The sequence below is a fragment of the Bubalus bubalis genome, chromosome 5 (assembly GCF_019923935.1).
Source record: "Bubalus bubalis isolate 160015118507 breed Murrah chromosome 5, NDDB_SH_1, whole genome shotgun sequence".
Taxonomy (NCBI): domain Eukaryota; kingdom Metazoa; phylum Chordata; class Mammalia; order Artiodactyla; family Bovidae; genus Bubalus; species Bubalus bubalis.
Genome location: NC_059161.1, coordinates 6,611,407 through 6,633,075, shown reverse-complemented (window position 1 = coordinate 6,633,075; position 21,669 = coordinate 6,611,407).

The following is a 21,669-nucleotide window of genomic DNA, read 5'->3' as shown; positions in this document are numbered from 1 at the left end:
TATGCTACTGGAGATCAGTGCGGAAATAATTCCAGAAAGAATGAAGGGATGGAGCCAAAGCAAAAACAATACCCAGCTGTGGATGTGACTGGTGATAGAAGCAAGGTCCGATGCTATAAAGAGCAATATTGCATAGGAACCTGGAATGTCAGGCCCATGAAACAAGGCAAATTGGAAGTGGTCAAACAAAAGATGGCAAGAGTGAACATCAACATTCTAGGAATCAGCGAACTAAAATGGGCTGGAATGGGTGAATTTAACTCAGATGACCATTATATCTACTACTGTGGGCAGGAATCCCTCAGAAGAAATGGAGTAGCCATCATGGTCAACAAAAGAGTCCGAATGCAGTACTTGGATGCAATCTCAAAAATGACAGAATGATCTCTGTTCGTTTCCAAGGCAAACCATTCAGTATTACAGTAATCCAAGTCTATGCCCCAACTAGTAATGCTGAAGAAGCTGAAGTTGAACGGTTCTATGAAGACCTACAAGACCTTTTAGAACTAACACCCAAAAAGATGTCCTTTTCATTATAGGGGACCGGAATGCAAAAGTAGGAAGTCAAGAAACACCTGGAGTAACAGGCAAATTTGGCCTTGGAATACGGAATGAAGCAGGGCAAAGACTAATAGAGTTTTGCCAAGAAAATGCACTGGTCATAGCAAACACCCTCTTCCAACAACGCAAGAGAAGACTCTACACATGGACATCACCAGATGGTCAACACCAAAACCAGATTGATTATGTTCTTTACAGCCAAAGATGGAGAAACTCTATACAGTCAACTAAAACAAGACCAGGAGCTGACTGTAGCTCAGATCATGAACTCCTTATTGCCAAATTCAGACTGAAATTGAAGAAAGTAGGGAAAAGCACTAGACCATTCAGGTATGACCTAAATCAAATCCCTTATGATTATACAGTGGAAGTGAGAAATAGATTTAAGGGCCTAGATCTGATAGAGTGCCTGAAGAACTATGGAATGAGGTCCACGACATTGTACAGGAGACAGGGATCAAGACCATCCCCATGGAAAAGAAATGCAAAAAAGCAAAATGGCTGTCTGGGGAGGCCTTACAAATAGCTGTGAAAAGAAGAGAAGCGAAAAGCAAAGGAGAAAAGGAAAGATATAAGCATCTGAATGCAGAATTCCAAAGAATAGCAAGAAGAGATAAGAAAGCCTTCCTCAGCAATCAGTGCAAAGAAATAGAGGAAAACAGAATGGGAAAAACTAGAGATCTCTTCAAGAAAATTAAAGATACCAAGGGAACATTTCATGCAAAGATGGGCTCAATGAAGGACAGAAATGGTATGGACCTAAAAGAAGCAGAAGATGTTAAGAAGAGGTGGCAAGAATACACAGAAGAACTGTACAAAAAAGATCTTCACGACCCAGATAATCACGATGGTGTGATCATTGACCTAGAGCCAGACATCCTGGAATGTGAAGTCAAGTGGGCCTTAGAAAGCATCACTACGAACAAAGCTAGTGGAGGTGATGGAATTCCAGTTGAGCTATTCCAAATCCTGAAAGATGATGCTGTGAAAGTGCTGCACTCAATATGATGCCAGCAAATCTGGAAAACTCAGCAGTGGCCACAGGACTGGAAAAGGTCAGTTTTCATTCCAATCACAAAGAAAGGCAATGCCAAAGAATGCTCAAACTACCGCACAATTGCACTCATCTCACACGCTAGTCAAGTAATGCTCAAAATTCTCCAAGCCAGGATTCAGCAGTATGTGAACCGTGAACTTCCTGATATTCAAGCTGGTTTTAGAAAAGGCAGAGGAACCAGAGATCAAATTGCCAACATCCGCTGGATCATCAAAAATGCAAAAGAGTTCCAGAAAAACATCTATTTCTGCTTTATTGACTATGCCAAAGTCTTTGACTGTGTGGATCAGAATAAACTGTGGGAAACTCTTCAAGAGATGGGAATACCAGACCACTTGACCTGCCTCTTGAGAAATTTGTATGCAGGTCAGGAAGCAACAGTTAGAACTGGATGTGGAACAACAGACTGGTTCCAAATAGGAAAAGGAGTTTGTCAAGGCTGTATATTGTCACCCTGTTTATTTAACTTCTATGCAGAGTACATCATGAGAAACACTGGGCTGGAAGAAGCACAAGCTGGAATCAAGATTGCTGGGAGAAATATCAATAACCTCAGATATGCAGATGACACCACCCTTATGGCAGAAAGTGAAGAGGAACTCAAAAGTGATGAAAGTGAAAGGGGAGAGTGAAAAAGTTGGCTTAAAGCTCAACATTCAGAAAACGAAGATCATGGCATCCGGTCTCATCACTTGATGGGAAATAGATGGGGAAACTGGAAACAGTGTCAGACTTTATTTTTGGGGGCTCCAAAATCACTGCAGATGGTGACTGCAGCCATGAAATTAAAAGAAGCTTACTCCTTGGAAGGAAAGTTATGACCAACCTGGATAGCATATTCAAAAGCAGAGACATTACTTTGCCAACAAAGGTCCATCTAGTCTGGTTTTTCCTGTGGTCATGTATGGATGTGAGAGTTGGACTGTGAAGAGGGCTGAGCACTGAAGAATTGATGCTTTTGAACTGTGGTGTTGGAGAAGACTCTTGAGAGTCCCTTGGACTGCAAGGAGATCCAACCAGTCCATTCTGAAGCAGATCAGCCCTGGGATTTCTTTGGAAGGAATGATGCTAAAGCTGAAACTCGTGTACTTTGGCCACCTCATGTGAAGAGTTGACTCATTGGAAAAGACTCTGATGCTGGGAGGGATTGGGGGCAGGAGGAGAAGGGGACAACAGAGGATGAGATGGCTGGATGGTATCACTGACTCGATGGATGTGAGTCTGAGTGAACTTCCGGAGTTGGTGATGGACAGAGAGGCCTAGCATGCTGCGATTCATGGGGTCGCAAAGAGTCGGAAATGACTGAGCAACTGAACTGAACTGAACTGAACTGAATGTTCCCTTAGTATCTCTAATTTTCTTGAAGAGATCTGTAGTCTTTCACATTCTATTGTTTTCCTCTATTTCTTTGCATTGATCACTGAGGGAGGCTTTCTTATCTCTTCTTGCTTTTGTTTGGAAATCTGTATTCAAATGGGTATATCTTTCCTTTTCTCCTTTGCCTTTTGCTTCTCTTCTTTTCTCAGCTATTTGTAAGGTCTCCTCAGACAGCCATTTTGCTTTTTTGCATTTCTTTTCCATGGGGATGGTCTTGATCCCTCTTTCCTATGCAATGTCATGAACCTCCATCCATAGTTCATCAGGCACTCTATCAGGTCTAATCCCTTGAATCTATTTCTCACTTTCACTGTATATTCGTAAGGGATTGATTTAGGTCATACCTGAATGGTCTAGTGCTTTCCCTACTTTCTTCAATTTAAGTCTGAATTTGGCAATAAGGAGTTCAGGATCTGAGCCACAGTCAGCTCCTGGTCTTGTTTTTGCTGACTGTTTAGAACTTCTCCATCTTTTTCTGCAAAGATTATAATCAATCTGATTTCGATATTGACCATATGGTGATGTCCATGTCTGTTGTGTTGTTGGAAGATTGGTGTTTGCTATGACCAGTGGATTTTCTTGGCAAAACTCTATTAGCTTTGCTAATAGAAGCTTTGCTCTGCTTCATTCTGTACTCCAATGCCAAACAGGTAAATTTGAAGGTGTTTCTTGACTTCCTACTTTTGTATTCCAGTCCCCTATAATGAATAGTACATCTCTTTTGGGTGTTCGTTCTAGAAGGTCTTGTAGATCTTCATAGAACTGTTCAACTTCAGCCTCTTCAGCATTACTGGTAGGGGCATAGACTTGGATTACTGTGATATTGAATGGTTTGCATTAGAAATGAACAGAGATCATTCTGTCATTTTTGAGATTGCATCCAAGTACTGCATTTTGGACTCTTTTGTTGACTAGGATGGCCACTCCATTTCTTCTAAGGGATTCCTGCCCATAGTAGTAGATATAATGGTTATCTGAGTTAAATTCACCCACTCCAGTCCATTTTAGTTTGCTTATTCCTAAAATGTTGATGTTCACTCTTGCCATCTCCTCTTTGACCACTTCCAGTTTGCCTTGATTCATGGACCTAACATTCCAGATTCCTATGCAATATTGCTCTATACCATCAGACTTTGCTTCTATCACCAGTCACAACCACAACTGGGTGCTGTTTTTGCTTTGGTTCCATCTCTTCATTCTTTCTGAAATTATTTCTCCACTTATCTCCAGTACATATTGGGCACCTACTGACCTGGGGAGTTCATCTTTCAGTGTCCTATTTTTTTGCCTTTTCATGCTGTTCATGGGGTTCTCAAGGCAAGAATATTGAAGTGGTTTGCCATTCCCTTCTCCAGGGGACCATGTTTTGTCAGAACTCTCCACCAAAACCCGTCCGTCTTGGGTGTCTCTACACGGCATGGCTCATAGTTTCATTGAGTTAGACAAGGCTGTGGTCCATGTGATCAGATTGGTTAGTTTTCTGTGACTGTGGTTTTCAGTCTGTCTACCCTCTGATGGAGAAGGATAAGAAGCTTATGGAAGCTTCCTGATGGGAGAGACTGACTGAGGGGGAAACTAGATCCTGTTCTGATGGCCAAGGCCATATTCAGTAAATCTTTAATGCAATTTTTTGTTGAGGGGTGGAGCTGTGTTCCCTCCCTTCTATTTACCTGGGGCCAAACTAAGGTGGAGGTAATGAAGATAATGGCAACCTCCTTCAAAAGGTCCCATGCACATACTGCTACACTCAGTGCCCCCAGCCCTTCAGCAGGCCACTGCCAACTGGTGCCTCCACTGGAGAATCCTGGACACTCTTGGGCAAGTCTGGGTCAGTTTCTTGCGCGGTTACTGCTCCTTTCTCCTAGTCCTGGTGCACGGGTTCTCTTTGTGCCCTCCCAGAGTATGTTTTCCCAGTCCTGTGTAAGTTATGGCAGCTCTATAGCAGGTTAATGGCAACCTCCTCCAAGAGGGCTTATGCCATACCCAGGTCTGCTGCACCCAGAGCCCCTGTCCCTGCAGCAGGCCACTGCCAACCTGGATCTCCTCAGGAGACACTTAAACACAGTTCTGTCTCAGTCTGTCTGGGGTCTCTGGGTCCTGGTGTGCACAAGGTTAGTTTGAGCCTTCCGAGTGTCACTGGTGGGAGTAGGGTTTGATTCTAAACGTGATTTTGCCCCTCCTACCATCTTGCTGGGGCTTCTCCTTTGCCCTTGGATATCTGGTATCTCCTCTTGGCCACTCCAGTGCCACACAGCCACCACTCCAGCACCTACCATCTTGCATGAGGACACACACTTACTTATTTGTGAAATGCAGTGGAGAAGGTCGATTAAGGTGTGTGGATTGCTGACCAGTTTTTCTTGTCCACTCTGGAGTGTACCTTTACCTGAATCCAAGTGGATGGTCTAGCCCTACTTTCTATATGACCCAATAGCACACTGAGATGAGGGCATCTATGGCTGGGAGGATAGCTCAGCAATGAGGCATAAAGGTATCTCAGGCCCAGAGCATCATTTGAGCAGGGTGAGGGCAGTCATTACTATTACTGACACAGACGGTATGTGAGAAGTGGGCTGGGTGGCTGACCGTGGCAGGGGCTGACCTAGTCTGTGTCCTGATCCATACTGAGCACCTGAACATCCTCACTGCAGCACTGTTCACCTCTGGGGCAAGTGTAGTGGTGCTGGGAGCAGGGAGAATTATACACGTAGGGGGAACATAGCCAACTTGGACTTGACCTTCAGGGCTTCTGCTCCAGCATCCTGGCACCTGACCCTACTCTGGATAAATAAACGACAGCCACTGAGCAGAGGAGAAACCCCTGCTCACATTGTCTGTGGCCCATCTAACTCCAGTCCCACCTCCTACCAAGGTGACAGCTGGCAGCTCTCCTTGAGGGAAGAGGTGACCTATGTTTATGTCAAAGCCAGCTCTTCCACCAAAGCCACTGGGCACAAGCAGACTGTATTGTCTGCACATGCAGACTTATGCTCCCAACTGAGGAAGTCCCTTCAAGATCACAACATGTAACTGTTACACATAATTTCCTAAAGACAAAGAAAGGTAAGCAAATGAAAAGACATAGGAATTTGTTTCAAATGAAAGGCCAAGAGAAAACCCCTGAAAACAGAACTAATAATCACTTAAATAAGCTAGTACAAAATTAAAAGATACAGTAAAATCAACTATAACTAAAATAAACAGTGAAGGAATACATATGAAAATGTGAAACATTACAATGAAAACATGATATATGGGATACAGGAGTAAAATTGTAGATTTTAACATGACTACCAGTTTAAAATAAATAGATTTATAGGTAAATATACATGAAGCCTATGGTAGCAACAAATCAAAAATTGGAGAGAAAGAAACATAAGCTACCACTGAAGAAAATCTTCAAAGCACAGGCAAATTCTACCAAACATATAAAGAAGATCTAATGACTATATTTCTCAGACTATTCCAAAGTTAAAAAGAATGGAACATCCCCCAATTCATTCTATGAGAGCATTATTATCCTAATACCAAAACCAAAATGTGCAGACACTATGAAAAAAGGAAATTATAGGCCAATATCTCTGAAGGATATAGATGCAAAAATAGTCAACAAAGTATTAACAAACCAAACTCAACAATATATAAAAAGGAACATAAGTCATGATCAAATGGGATTTATTTCAGGGATGGAAGGATAATTCAATATTCAAAAATCAATCAATATAATACATACCACATTAACAAAAAGAATGATAAAGTCTCTACAAGAAAATGACTAGAACTACTAAATGAGTACAGTAGAGTTGCAGGATACAACACTGATATACAGAAGTGTGTTGCTTTCCTATACAATTATAATTAACTATCACAAATAGAAAGAAAACAATCTCATTTAAAATCACACCAAAAAGAATAAAATATAGAGGAATAAAACCCAACCAAGGAAGTGAAAGACTTACACTCTGAAAACTATAAAATGTTTAAAGGAAATTGAACTGATACAAAGAAATGAAAAAATATCTTGTGATCTTATACTAGTAGTATTAATATTGTTAAAATGTCCATCAGTTCAGTTGCTCAGTCATGTCCAACTCTTCGAGATCCCTTGGACTGCAGCATGACAGACTTCCCTGTTCATCCCAACTCCTGGAACTTGCACAGACTCATGTCTATCAAGTCATGATGTCATCTAACCTTCTCATCCTCTGTTGTCCCCTTCTCCTCCTGCCTTTAATCTTTCCCAGCATCAGAGTCTTTTCTAATGAGTCAGTTATTCATTAGAAAGTTATTCATATCAGGTGGCCAAAGAATTGGAGCTTCAGCTTCAGCATCAGTCCTTCCAATGACTATTCAATGAATAAAATGAATAAAATGTCCATATTACCCAAAATAATCCACAGACTTAATGCAATCCCTTTCAAAATAACTATAGCAATTTTGGGGCTTCCCTGGTAGCTCAGTCAGTAAAGAATCTGCCAGCAGTGCCGAAGACCCAGGTTCGATCCCTGGGTCAGGAGGATCTCCTGGAGAAACAAATGTCAACCCACTCCAGTATTCTTACCTGGAAAATCCTATGCACAGAGGAGCCTGGCAGGCTACAGTCCATGGGGTCACAATAGTTGGACATGACTTAGCAACTAAACCACACTCATAACATTTTTTTTATAGTGAAAGTTGCTCAGTCGTATCTGACTCTTGTGACCCTGTGGACTATACAGTCCATGGAATTCTCCAAGCCAGAATATTGGAGTGGGCAGCCTTTCCCCTCTCCAGGGGATCTTCCCAACCCAGGGATCGAGCCCAGGTCTCCCGTATTGCAGGCAGATTCTTCACCAGCTGAGCCACAAGGGAAGCCCAAGAATACTGAAGTGGGTAGCCTATCCCTTCTCCAGTGGATCTTCCTGACCTAGGAATCAAACCAGGGTCTCCTGCATTGCAGGCAGATTCTTTACCAACTGAGCTATCAGGGAAGACTCATTTTTTATTTTCTATAAACATTTTTTATATAACCAGAACAAATATTCCTAAAATTTATATGGAACCATAAAAGACCCTGAATTACTAAAACAATCTTGAGAAAACACAACAAAACTGGAGGTATGATGTCCCCTGACTTCAGACTACACTACAAAGTCACAGTAACCAAAACAGCATGATACTGCCACAAAAACAGACATACAGATCAATGTAACAGAATAGAGAGCCCAGAGGAAAACATGCAATACTTGTGGCTAATTAAGCTATAACAAAGGAGACAAGAATACACAATGAGGCAAAAACAGTCTCTTCAATAAGTGATACAGGGAAACTGGATAGCTATACGTAAAACAATGAAATTAAAGCATATTATTACACCATATATAGAAATAAGCTTAAAATGGATTAAAGACTTAAATGCAAGACTGGAAATGATAAAATTCTCAGAAGAGAACACAGGCTGAATATTCTTTTACAAAAATTGAAACCTTATTTTTTTAGAAAGTAATGGTACCCCACTCCATTACTCTTGCCTGGAAAATCCCATGGAAGGAGGGGCCTGGAGGGCTGCAGTCCATGGGGTCCCCGAGGGTTGGACATGACTGAGCAACTTCACTTTCACTTTTCACTTTCATGCATTGGAGAAGGAAATGGGAACTCACTCCAGTGTTCTTGCCTGGAGAATCCCAGGGACAGGGGAGACTGGTAGGCTGCTGTCTCTGGGGTCGCACAGAATTGGACACGACTGAAGTGACTTAGCAGCAGCAGCTCCTAAGGAAAAGAAAGCAAAAATGAAGTAAAACACAAAAGCAAATCAAGCAAACAAATAAACAAGAAACAAGTGGAACCTAGTTAAACTTAAAAGCTTTTGCATAGTAATGAAAACATTGACAAGAGGAAAAAATAGCCTACTGAATGGGAGAAAATATTCACTATTGATTTGACTGATGAATGGTTAATATCCAAAATATACAAACAGCTCATATGACTCAAAACCAAAACCCAAAAAACCCGATCAAATAATGTGTAGAAGAATTGGATAGACATTTTCCCAAAGAAGATATACAGGTGACCAACAGGCACATGAAAAGATGCTCACCATCACTAATCATCAGAGAAACGCAAATCAGATCACTAATATCAGAGAAAAGCAAACCAAGACCACAGTGAGATATCATCTCATATCTTTCAAAATGGACTGCCATTAAAAAGACTATAGATAGTAAATGTTGGCAAAAATGTGGAGAAAAGGGATCCTTTGTACACTGTTGATGAGAACATAAATTGGTGCAGCTATAATGGAAAACAGTTCAGAGGTTCCTCAAAATCCTAAAAGTAAAACTACCATGTGATTCAGCAATTCCACTGCTGGATATATATTCAAAAAAAAAACAAAAACATTAGTTCAAACAGATGCTTGCTCCCCAAGGTTCTTAGTAGCAGTATTTACAGAAGACAAGATATGGAAGTAACCATAAGTGTCCAGTAACACACGAAGAGATCAAGGATATATAGTAGGTTTATACATGGAATATTAGTCAGCCTTTAAAAAGAATAAAATTCTGTCACTTGCAACAACAGGGATGGAGCTGGAGGATATCATGTTTAGTGAAGCAAGTTAGACAGAGAAAGATGAATACTTCACTTATATATGGGATCTGAAAAAAGGAACAAAAGAATGTATATAACAAAGCGGAAACAGACTCACAGACATAGAGAACAAAGGTGTGGTTACCAGTGGGCACAGGGAAGGGGGAAGGGGCAACGCAGGGATACAGGGTTAAGAGTTACAAACTACTGTGTGTAAAAGAAGTAAGCAGCAGGCCATATCATACAGCACAGAGAGACAGCCATTATTTTGCAATAACTCTAAGTGGAGTATAATCTATGAAAATACTGAATTACTATGTTGTACATCTGGAGCTAATATAATATTTAAATCAACTATACTTCAATTTAAAATATAGATTGAAAGTAAAGAAAAAGACAGTGTGCCAATAAGGAGGCCTCAGTGACATTATCGCACACATTCAGCAGGCAGCAGTGCTACGGTAGTAGGGTACTTTTGGGAAGTAACACTTCCGTGTGAATCAATAACTTCAAAATACGCACTCTAAATTGACTCTGTAATCCGACTTCTGGGAATACAACCTATGTAAATAATCTTAATAAATGACAATGTTGCATACACGAAGATAATCTATTGTAGCATTACTTGCAATAGTGAGTAATTGAAAACAATTTAAACAGAATAGGAATGGTTAAATAATAACAATATCCTGTAGTAAAATGATAAATATGAGCCTTATTTTTCAACACAGAAAATGTTTATTATGTAATTTTACATTAAACAATGAAAGTGTACTTGTACCATGCTTTAAATTATATAAAATTATGTTTTGAATGGACAAGTTCTAAGTATAAATAAATAAAATAGCTGTTATTTACTGAAGTGGTAGGATTTTGTGTGTTTTTAGCTTTCTCTTGTGTAAAGCTTCTTTAGTGTTATTGTGCTACATGCACAAATCTAAAGTAATTTTTTCAAAGAAAGATCTTAAAGACGCTACCAAGAATTGAATTACAAAGCTGATAGGTTCTTCCTTCACGGAATCCACCTAGGATGTGTTACAGATATACTTGGCTTATAGATGTAAAGTCTCATTTTTCTCTTCTCAACTTGGAAATCTCAAGATTAAATCAGAAAGATCCAGGATAAGGATGTTTGGATGATTTTGCTCCAAATTTCACCTTCTAGTTAGACCCAGTTCGGGTTAGAAGTTCATCCTCCAGTTGCCAAACAACTGCTAGTTCAAATAAAGAATCAAATTTTCAAAGACAATTGTTACATGACCAGCTGTGGTTTGTATCAGCTACAGAACCACACTGCATTTTGCTTTCTTTGTCCACAAGCATATCTTGTTGTTGTAGCACAGACCTCCATCTTTTCTAAATTTCCAACAGGAAAAGTAAGTATCAGAGACACTTTTAAGTACGTTCATTTGGATGAAGGACAACCTGACCAAGAGCTTGGGAGGAAACTGGGATGATAGAAACATGGTATCTTTACAGGTGGATAGTTCAGTTCAGTCACTCAGTCACGTCTGACTCTTTGCGGCTCCATGGACTGCAGCACGCCAGGTAGACAAGTTTCAGCTTATTTAAGGATAGGACTGTGGGTAACTCAGGCAATCCTTCTGGGTCTTGGCCTCTGATCTGATCTGAAAAATTTGGAAATTAACACCTACCCAGGCTTCCCTGGTGGCTCAGAGGGTACAGCGTCTGCCTGCAATGCAGGAGACCTGGGTTCCATCCCTGGGTCAGGAAGATCCCCTGGAGAAGGAAATGGCAACCCACTCCAGTACTCTTGCCTGGAAAATCCCATGGACAGAGAAGCCTGGTAGACTACAGTCCATGGGATCGCAAAGAGTCGGACACAACTGAGCGACTTCACTTTATGTGACTCATGAAGATTCGATGAGATAATGGGTGTTGATGCTTTCAGCCCCAATATCACCCACATAGGACCTTCTCCTTTGGTTCAGCAAACATTTATTGAGCACATACTGTCATCCAGGCTAACTGTGAAATGGCCTGGTGGCTCAGACGGTAAAGAATCTGCCTGCAATTCAGGAGACCCAGGTTCTATCCCTGGGTCAGGTAGATCCCTGGAGAAGGAAATGACTACCCACTCCAGTATTCTTGCCAGGAGAATTTCACAGAGGAGCCTTGTGGGCTACAGTCCATGGGGTCACAAAGGGTCAGATACAACTGAGTAACTAACACGTTTACTTTTTTTTTCTTACCGTCATCCAGGCTAACTGGGAAACGTACAGCGTTGATGCTGGGCCAGCCAAGTAAACTGACCAGCTCACACAGATGGCTTTGTGTTCATGACAAAACTGTGATCTCTGTTCGTGGCTATCTGGCAGCTAAAAGGCAAGTGAAAACAATCCTGACCCTCTGAAGACTATTGTATAGCAGTGGGTGATGATTGCATGACAAATCAGGGAGAAGAGTTTCAGAGGCTCCACCCCTTAATCCAGTGAGCAGTTCACATTCTGCAAATGGGAAAACAGCAGCATTTACAGGGGCAAACTCGGCAATTAGCAAAACACAAACAACTAAACCGAGGCCTCATTGACCTAGCTTTGTCCCCCTTCTAGGACTCTTTCTCCTTTTAGCTGTGACTCTCGTTCTGGTCAGAACACTTTGTCCACACAGGTATGGGCCAAACGAACACTTTCCTCTCCAAGTCTCTTTGTATTGTGTAGATAATTAAGATATTTTGTGGATCACCAATCAATCTTGTGGAAGAATACAATAAAAGGTTGAGGAACTCCAGTTGTGATCTTTTTCCTCCACAGGTTTGATGTGTGATTTGGAGTAAATAGCTGAAGTTTTCTGAGTCTTCATGTCTTTGAATGGTTTTATCAGCTCTACCAGAATTATTCATAAATAATTCCACAGAAATTAGAAAGGAGGAAAAAACTGTTGCAGGGAGTCTTGTGAGCCTAGAGGGAAAAAGATGCTACTGAATCTGTAATCCAGCATGTCTTGGGACCAAGGCAGTTTATACATGTGTCCTGTATTCCATACTATGCTAAATCCATGCATATAAAACACATTTATATTGCAAATAAAATTTGCTGTTTCACCAACACTTCAAACTCAGCACTGTTGTGTTCTAGGTCTCTTTTCCCATAGTGGGGAAAAAGTCTGTTCCTTTTCCAACTTCCGGTCTGTTGAGGAAACTTTAATCCCGGGAGCCATTTTCTATTCATTTTGCTTGACAGGCATCTTCCTACAGCATCTTGTGTTATCTATATGTGGCCCCTTGTACACTCCTAAGTGTGCACCCTACACAAGGTCTTGTTGGTCTTCCCAGGGTTTCTGTAACAGACCCTACAGTCTGCATTTTCCCCTCTCCAACCAACGATAGCAGAATCTTCCTTAATGCTTATTCTATCTTGATTCTCTTCTGATATAAAGATTCAGGTCACTCCCTATTTCCTCCATGTCAAGTCTAATTTCCCCTACCTGGCCTTTAAGGATCTCTGCAATTATGTTATTGTTCACCTGGACACACTTTCTCTTTTCAGAGTAATTTTTCTCCTGTTTCACGAGACCTTTTGGTCTAGTTCATTACAGTGTCCAGAAACCCCTTAGCAGCTTTCTGTGTCATTTCTTTCTTTAAATACTGCTAGTTCTGAGGACTCAGTCTGTATTCCTCTTGTCTTTTAGGGACACTCTCTTCTCACAGGGAACTAAACAGTTGGACAATGTTTATAGAGACATGTTCTCTGATCCATAACTTCTCCATCCTTTCTGCAATTATTTCTTTGTTATGACTTCTGAAAATGATGTGAGCAGACCTCTTTTTTGGTTGTGTTGATAGAGCTATAAAATCAACTCTCATGACAAGTTGGAAAAATTAATCTTCTTTATTTTGTCTAAAACACCTGCAGTGCTCCTCTCAAGCTGCCACCTGGCAGAACACAGGAAAAAATAATTTTCTTTCAGTCCATCTGAACTGAAAGTGGCCTCAGAAAGCTAAATCTCCGGCCTCAAGCCCCAAACTTTCCAGATGTCAGAATGGCTGTGATTCTGATTATTATACAAGCAGTTTAAGGAAAGCAGAGGAGGGCAGAGATCTCCAGTATTCCCTCTCTCCAAAATGTCTCCATGATCTGATGTATCTGTTCATTTCAAGACAGAAGCAGAAAGGACCTCATGGCCATCTTGCCTTCTCCATTGTGACCCATTCTTCATGTCTTCCCATATTCAGAGGCCTGATGAGTTGACTTTGTTTTCCTATATTTGGACATTTACACATTCTATATATGTGTATATATATGTATTATATATTGCATATATATTATATATATTATATGTATATTACATATATTATATATATATATTACACATTACATATATTATACATTACACATATTATATATCATATATGTAATATATATGTATATATGTATATATTATTATATATTATACATATATTATTATATATTATATATTACATATATATTACATATATATTGGAGAAGGCAATGTCACCCCACTCCAGTATTCTTGCCTGGAAAATCCCATGGATGGAGAAGCTTGGTAGGTTGCAGTCCATGGGGTCATGAAGAGTCGGACATGACTAAGAGACTTCCCTACATATATATGTATTATATATGTATATTATATACATATTATATGCATATATTATAAATTTACAATATATACATGTATAATTATATGCATTTATAAAATATATATTTATAATATATAATATAAAATATAAAAGCATATATACTTTATATATAATATATATGCATTATATATGTATAACTATATGTGTGTATTATATATGTATATTACATATATTGCATATATATCACACATACATATATGCATATTATATTTACATATATATTATATATTGTGTATATATACATATTATATATTACATATATATTACACACATATATACACACATAATACTTATATATGTATTATACATGAATGCCCAGCATCTTTGAACAGCATTGTTTTCATTTTCTCTCCATATCTCACCCTCCATCCCTAAAGCAGATGCCAGACTTGGTTTTCCAGTATTCTCTGTATCAAGGGCAGAACCATGACCTCAGCTCATGATCAGATGCACCACCGGCATGAGACCTGGATTCAGAAGAAAGAGCGTGGAGAAAGAAGTGATTTCTGCCATGTGTTTCCTAGTGAGCGTGGCGAGCACAGCAGATGGACAGACTCACAGAGGTCTTGGGCACACAGCTGAGCGCCTCTGCTCTGTGGTAGAGGGATCACTCTTCTGTGCACTCCAGTGGTATATAAAGATGCAACTCTGAGCCTGTTTTTCTGGCTTTTCTGGAAACTCCACGAACTATTTAATACTCTTTAGTAATTCTGCTTCAAATAGCCAGAATATATTCACTCTAGTAGCCTAATATACCACTCTTCTATCCCCACATACACATTGACCTTCTTGCCCCAGACACTATTACCTACAATTTTGGAGTCCACTTTGATCTTTGATATATGCTAACTGGCAGCTTACAAACACCTGGTTTTAAAGGCCGTCTTGCTCATGGAGTCAGGTTTACATTGTCTCCTGCCATTATCTCAGAATATTTGCAAGGGGAAAACACCTTGAGAACAATATCAAAATAATTTCTAGAAAGGCCAAGTCAGTCTTTTTTTCTTGATGTTCCTGTTTCTATGGGGATTGCCTGATGCATTCACTGGCACAGGAAGTCATGTCCTGGAGACTACAGGCCCTTTGCATGTCAGAGGAATGCTAGACTGGGAGAAAACCCATCCTCCTTTGGGGCATTTCTCCATATCTACTCTTGAGCCTTGCTCTATCTCAGCCTTGCACTTTTGCTTCTGTTGACCGCCCCGCACCCCTGGCCAGGAAAATCCATCCAAGTTCCTGATGATGCTTTCCAAAGCAGATGTCTTTCCCAATGAAATAACACCACATGCCCTTATATCTTCCCTTGGTGACTTTAATTCCCATTGACTTCCCTATGTTTTGTATTCATTTAGCACGTAGAGTTGGTGCTGCACAGTTTAGCACTTAATCATTGTGATATGTGTCGTCAATTTGCAGGAATAAATCTTTAGAGAAAATACTCTGAGAAGTGCAGTTGCCCAATCTAGAATTCAGAATCTTAAAGTTTTTTTTAATTCTAATTGAAGTACAATTGATTTACAATGTTTTGTCAGATTCTGGTGCACAACAAAGTGACTCAGCCATGGAGAGATGGAGAGATGGAGAGATGGATAGATGGATAGATTCTTAATACTCTTTTCCATTGTGGTTTATCAGGGTACTGACCATAGCTCCCTACACTACACTATTGGACTCGGTCATTTATCCATTCCATATAGAATAGTTCATATCTGCTAGTCCCTAGAACTCAGAATCTTGATCGTGACAAAGTTAATTAAGCCAACTCTTTATGCATCATAATAGAAATAATACAAAGGGACTTGTTTCTTTATCTAAGAACTCTAGGCTTGTATATCTCTACCTTGAGGCCAAAGTCAGTAAAATGTAAAAAGCAAAAATGTTCAAAGAAGAAACTTAGTATGCAGGTGCTTTTGCTGATGACTCCAGAAGCATTTCAGAATACATTTAATGCCTCAGAATCTTTATTTAAATTTGGGTGATCTTTGTGTTGTAGATATGCTTGAGTGGCAGTTAATAGAGAACTCCAAATAGCCGAGTTTACTGTTTGATTGTTTTGACAGTTCTGGGTCCTCATCGCACAAAAAACAATGTAATCACCAGCCCCTTTTCTGTATATAACAACAGGAATGGCCTTCAATTGTTATTCCAGAAGCACAGCTGGACTTTCCCACAGAGTATCATGGTGTTGGGAATCACATGTCTTTTTCCCTAGACTGGCCCATCAAGCCAAGATGAAAAACAATCAGCTTTCAATTTCCTGTTCTTGTTTGTTTTCTGCCCGGCATACACAGAAAAGGCACTTAAACAAACTTTTGGATTATGTTTTCAGGGGCATCTTTCTATTTCTGCCTGCAAAGCATTTGGGAGCCAGTTGTTCCTGGGCCCCTGGAGCCCATTTTTATTATTTAAATGTGGGTGTCTTCACAGCAAAACAACCTCAAACATTCAACCCTAGCCCCTCAACCCACCACCATTTGCTAAATGAAGCAAAACACCATAATGGTCTTAATGATGTGGATTTATCTCTTAACTGTTGTTTTGAGATCACAACAAATCATTAAGTCTTCTGGCTAAATTAGAGTACAGATCTTCTGGAGTGCAGGGCCAATGTGGTTTCTTCCATAACACTCTCCCTCTACCCCCCTCCACATCCCATAACCTCATCACTATTCTTCTCAGATTTCTTCCATGTGGAAAGAACTGGCTTAATATATTCAAAATTACACTTTTAAACAGCTTCGTTACCTCCCTGCATGCCCTTTCCTCCCCCGTCCCCCAGAGCTACTGCCCTAAGAAATTTAGGCAGCAGAGAGCTAAGAAAGGGGTTTAGATCAGGGCTGACTCTGGGATCCAGCACAGCAAAGGGTAAGAGAGGAAAGGAAATCGCCAGCAGAGATTTGGCTCTCCCAGCTTGCCTGTGCTCTCATCACTCACCTTTGGTCCAGCAAATATGGAGGATGTATCACAGATGCCACTGTCAGACGTAAATGAGGGTAGAATTGGAACTCATTCTCTTTCTTCTTAGGTCTGTCCCTTACTCTCTGCCCAGCCCATTCAGTTCCACAAAAACGGCCGTAAGGACGCAGGTCCTCAGTTTCTGACCCAGGAAATGCGGGAGCGTGAAAACCATGGAACCTGAAAACCAAGGCTCAGGAAATGGATGGGGTCTCTCAAACCTATATATATTGAAGTTTATGCACGCCCATTTTTCTAGAAGATCTTTATGTGGTACTCGAGGAGACTGGGGACAACACTTACTCATCTCTCCTCTATGCAAGAAGAACAAAGGGATATGTATAATGCAGTGAAGAGCTGGTTTAAGAAATCCAGTGCCTGATAAGGATAGTGAGTTAAAAAGGGTTTAGGTTAAACTCAGCTGGATGAAGTGATTCAAGCTTAGCTTACACTAACTGCTGAGCTAAGTTACTGTAACACATAGATCAGCCCTGGTCAGCCACAAGGAGATGTCCTATTAATGTTGGCTGAGTTAAAGACTGTATCTAACAATCTACTTGGGGGCCTAGGGTTTTCTAAGCTAAACCCACTTTACAGAAAGGTTAATTCTGCATCTAGTAACCAATGTGATCTCTATATAGTCAAAGTTCATCTGTTACAAAGCAGGGGCACCTACATTTCTGAAAATTCTATAGCTTGAATTTAGATTCCAAGGTTATATGTGAAATCTAAGTATATGATTTACTCTTAGGATGAAAAAGTTGGCTTAAAACTCAACATTCAAAACACTAAGATCATGCCATCCAGTTCCATCCCTTCATAGCAAAAAATGGGGAAACAATGGAAACAGTGAGAAACTTTATTTTGGGGGGCTCCAAAATTACTGCAGATGGTGACTGCAGCCATGAGCTTAAAGGAAGCTTGCTCCTTGGAAGAAAAGCTATGACAAACCTAGACAGCATATTAAAAAGCAAAGAGACATCACTTTGTTGACAAAGGCCCATCTAGTCAAAGCTATGGTTTTTCCAGTAATCATGTATGGATGTGAGAGTTGAGCTATAAAGAAAGCTGAGCACTTAAGAAATCATGCTTTTGAATTGTGGTGTTGGAGAAGACTTTTGAGAGTCCCTTGGACTGCAAGGAGATCCAACCAGTCCATCCTAAAGGAAATCAGTCCTGAATATTCATTGGAAGGACTGATGTTGAAGCTGAAACTCCAATACTTTGGCTACCTGATGCGAAGAACTGACTCACTGGAAAATACCCTGATGCTGGGAAAGATTGAAAGCAGGAAAAGAAGGGGACGACAGAGGAAGAGATGGTTGGATGGCATCACCGACTCAATGGATATGAGATTGGGTAAGCTCTGGGAGTTGGTGATGGACAAAGAGGCCTGGCATGCTGCAGTCCATGAGGTTGCAAAGAGTTGGACACAACTGAACGACTGAACTGAACTGAGTGAGGTACTTTTGCTGGGGAAACGCTGTCCTGTCCAACACTAAACGGTAAACTCCTTATCCCGTGCAGAATGACTAAGCTCAACCTGTGCTTGAAAGGATGGTGAATTAGAAAGAGTCATAAAAGCGGGGAAAAATCAGCCCACTGGAGCAATGAGAAGCTCTTAACTCCCTTCCATGGTTGGCAGCTTTACCCATCTCTTCTCCAATGGGCTTCCAGAAGGACTGGAGTGGACGTTAAAGCTCCCTTGTGTGTTAATTACATTCTGTAAGCTCAAGTGTGTGTGTGTGTGTGTGTGTGTGTGTGTGTAAAAGTTCATTTATATCTAAATAGAAGAATCTGCTCTGAGCTCTATCTTCGGTACTAGAAAATTACTCTTTTATCAGGCAAATTCAAGGGCCAAATGAAGGACGACAGAATATAAATTCAATGACCTTTTGTAGACAGGCAAAGTCAAGAGGATGAGAGGCTGTGAGCTGGGCAAAAGGAATATGTGTCTACCCAAAGCTGCTGCTTGTAGGAGAGAGATGCATAAGGTGAACATAAAGGGCATCAGTTTCCCACTTCAGAGCAGTTCTACATGCAGCCTCAGAGAGAGGGATGTCTGTGTTTGGCACATCCATCTGAGTTTGTTTCTCTGGGCAACCTGAGAGCTCTTGCTCCAGACCCATCTCTGTGGGCAAGTCTCACATGATGTGGCCCTGCTACGTCACTACAGATCTCTGATCGTCTTTGTTGTGCTTTTTCTCAGTTCCGGAAATTGTGAGAAAGAGAATGAGGCAGAGAGGATTGGGGGAGGGCAGGAAATACATCTGAGGGTAAAAGCCCAGAGTGGCCCCCGTGTGGGGGCTGCTCCAAGCCTGCCCATCCACGCCATGCCATCCCCATCACGCCATCCCTTGTCATTTTCTCGGCAAGCCTGAGCACTCAGAGGTGGTCACCCTTGTACAGTGAGGCCGAAGGAGCCGTGAGAGGCAGCTGGCGGGTAGTGTTTACAGCCCAGTCATCCCACCGGGGCTGTCACATGACCCCAGAGTGCAGCTCTGGGGGGTGGGCACAGGAATCCCTCAGCAGATGTCCTCCTTTGCTCCAGAGCCTCTTCTGGGCCATCCCAGGTTAGCATCTGCCTCACTGCCCCACCACGACCCCACCAAGAACCACGGGAAAGGAAAGCATCGGTGGTGGGGGGAGGCAAGGGCACACACATGGCGCTTTCACAAGCTTTCTCTTGATTCCTCCTCTCACCAGTTCTGTGAAGCATTATGATCTGCCGTTTACAGCCAAGGAAACTCAGGCAGAAAGAGGTTAAGGCACTGGGAAGGAAAGTTATGACCAACCTAGATAGCATATTCAAAAGCAGAGACATTACTTTGCCAACAAAGGTCCATCTAGTCAAGGCTATGGTTTTTCCAGTGGTCATGTATGGATGTGAGAGCTGGACTGTGAAGAAAGCTGAGCGCTGAAGAATTGATGATTTTGAACTGTGGTGTTGGAGAAGACTCTTGAGAGTCCCTTGGACTGCAAGGAGATCCAACCAGTCCATTCTAAAGGAGATCAGCCCTGGGTGTTCTTTGGAAGGAATGATGCTAAAGCTGAAGCTACAGTACTTTGGCCACCTCATGCGAAGAGTTGACTCATTGGAAAAGACTCTGATGCTGGGAGGGATTGGGGGCAGGAGGAGAAGGGTACGACAGAGGATGAGATGGCTGGATGGCATCACTAACTCGATGGACGTGAGTTTGAGTGAACTCCAGGAGATGGTGATGGACAGGGAGGCCTGGCGTGCTGCGATTCATGGGGTCACAAAGAGTCGGACATGACTGAGCAACTGAACTGAACTGAACTGAGGAGATCATGAAAGTGAAAGTGAAAATGAAGTCACTCAGTCCTGTCTGACTCTTTGCAACCCCATGGACTGTAGCCTATCAGGCTCCTCCATTCATGGGATTTTCCAAGCAAGAATACTGGAGTGGGTTGCCATTTGGTAGGAAATCATAGAGATGATAAAATGCACAGTTGGCATTTAATTCCCAGACTCACCCAGCTCTGATGGCGGGACTTGGCCACCAACCCAGCTGGCTGGCCTGGTTGAGTTTGTTAAGAAAAAGGGCAAATTGTCCAGAGTATTGGCTGACCTCTCAGGACAAGATGGATGAATAGGAGGGACAACTGCCTCAGATGCACACACACACACACACACACATAGTTACATTCCCTGCTCTGTTTTTATGTTTTTGTTTTTTTTTCCTATCTTGCTCTCACTGAGATAACCTAACACCTAGTCTCGTGCCTACAAACCCCCTGGGCCTCTGTGACTCTCTCTCCTTGAGACGTACAGACCACCAGTTATAGTTGTAATCATAGGTCCTTAACCGAGAAATTATTCAGCTGGCAGGCATGACTTTGGTTATTACATCTTTCCCTATCTTTTTTGTTTGTTTGTTTGTTTGCCTGGGACAACAAAAGCAGGACAGGCACTCAGACCTGGTTCAGATTCTGGGACGTGGATCTCTCTGCCTCCATTATAAGGCCATCTTGCACTGAAGTTTTTTGTTGAGGCTTGGGGCAGGGCTGGGCATGTAGGAAGAGCTTATCAGATGTTTCTACTGGAAACATCTTTTCAAAATATCCACTTTTATTATATTAACACTCTTCTGATAAAAAAACTTACAATGGCTCGTGGTCTGCTGCGGCCATGCACACAGGGCCCCCCATTCTAGCCTTTGTTGAGCATAGAAAAGAAGGGACGTCTCATCTACACCTAGTCGTCTTCTTCCAAGGGACTCCTCTGGCTGAAGTCCCTCACTGCTCTTTCACAGCTACAGGTTCAAGCGCCAGCTCCTCCAAGCAGCTGTGCCTCGCTAGTCATTCCAGCCATCTGGAGCTTTCTTCTTGAGTTCAAGCTTCTACGTCTGAACAAGTCTAGGCGTGTGATCACAGTCTCTCTTATTTTGATTCTTTATACTTCCTGGCTAATGTCTTACAAACTGTAGACCCATCAAGTACCAAGATCACATAGCAAATGTTTTTTGTATTACCCAGAGTGCTAGCCTGATGTTAGGAATATAAAAAG